Source organism: Phalaenopsis equestris, unplaced genomic scaffold, assembly GCF_001263595.1.
Source record: "Phalaenopsis equestris unplaced genomic scaffold, ASM126359v1 Scaffold000558, whole genome shotgun sequence".
Classification (NCBI taxonomy): Eukaryota; Viridiplantae; Streptophyta; class Magnoliopsida; order Asparagales; family Orchidaceae; genus Phalaenopsis; species Phalaenopsis equestris.
Window position 1 is genome coordinate 70,805 of NW_018164998.1, and position 1,344 is coordinate 72,148.

The window sequence follows — 1,344 nt, forward strand, 5'->3', positions numbered from 1 at the left end:
AGGCTAACTCTCACTTTTGTTTTTAAACACTAAGACCAAATTGGGGATTTTAGTCTGTCACCCTAAAGATTCTCCAATTCTATACCCAATAAAGAATATTTCCCTATTTATTTGCACTTAATTTCATGAACGAATTTCTCCTGCATGAAATCAAATGTGATCTTCACTCTGTTGTAGAACGCATACTCCATTTCCCAAATCATATGTTTCATAACATATTTTAATAAATCAATTGGCCAGATTGAAAAGTAAATTAAGTTTGGAGTTCAAAAATTATCACAATTTATTTTATATTTTAATTAAATGACGTATTCATATTATCTCTTCATTTCTCCAGATCTCAGAGTAGGGGGAAAGATTGAGGAAACTATTCAGACTTCATGAGAAAGATACGACAAAACACAAATTTCATATATAAAAGAAAATTCATACAACACTAAATAAACAAACAAACTTATTTGGAACTCTTTCTCAAAGAAAATCCTTTGTAGCCTTTTCTTAAAAATACAGGAAGAAGAACTCTTTCACTTTTCTCCTTCTCCAAAACTCTTACCAAAAGTTTCACACTAAATCTCACCACAAAAACTCTAAAATATGAAAGAAAAATTACTAATTGACTCCAATATGTGGTGGAATGAAGATGAATTATGGAAATGTAGCATTGTAGAATGTTGTAGAGCAAAAAATGAATGTAGAGGAGCCCCTTTTCTGATGAAATTCGGCCCCAAATAAAGCCCAAGATCGATTCTCCAAGAGGTGCTAACAAAAACCCTTCAAAAATCATCCAAATACAACGAACCTTCTAGAAATGAGGTCTGAATCGCCTTTGGCGCCATCAACGCTGAGTAAAAATCCTCCATCTTTAGGTCGTTCTGCGCCGTCAGCGCTGACCTTGGCTCTGCCGACGCTGAGTATTTCCTCAAAAAATGTCCTTTTGAGTCCCAATTTCATCATTTTTGCTTTAAGCCCTAAAAATCAATAATCTGCAAGAAAACATCAAAATACATTCCATTAAAGTGCAATATCACCAAAAAAAAGGTATAAAATATGGGTCTAGAAATGCATATATTTTTAGTGTATCAATTAAGAAGTTTCTTTTATGTAAAATTTTTCAGTTTGCACGAATAAGGTTACTTGCTTTTTACTACTAGTTATAGAAAATGATGTTATTTATCCTCACCATTTTTATTTTTTATCGTGGATGGGCTTTCTAACCTGCAAGAATTGAGCAGTGGCAGGTCTGCATATTTGCCCTTAAATATTTGAATTCCTTATCTCCTTTATGCTGATGATGTCATTATATGTAGATAAGCTTATCCTAATTATCTATCACACATTAGAGAC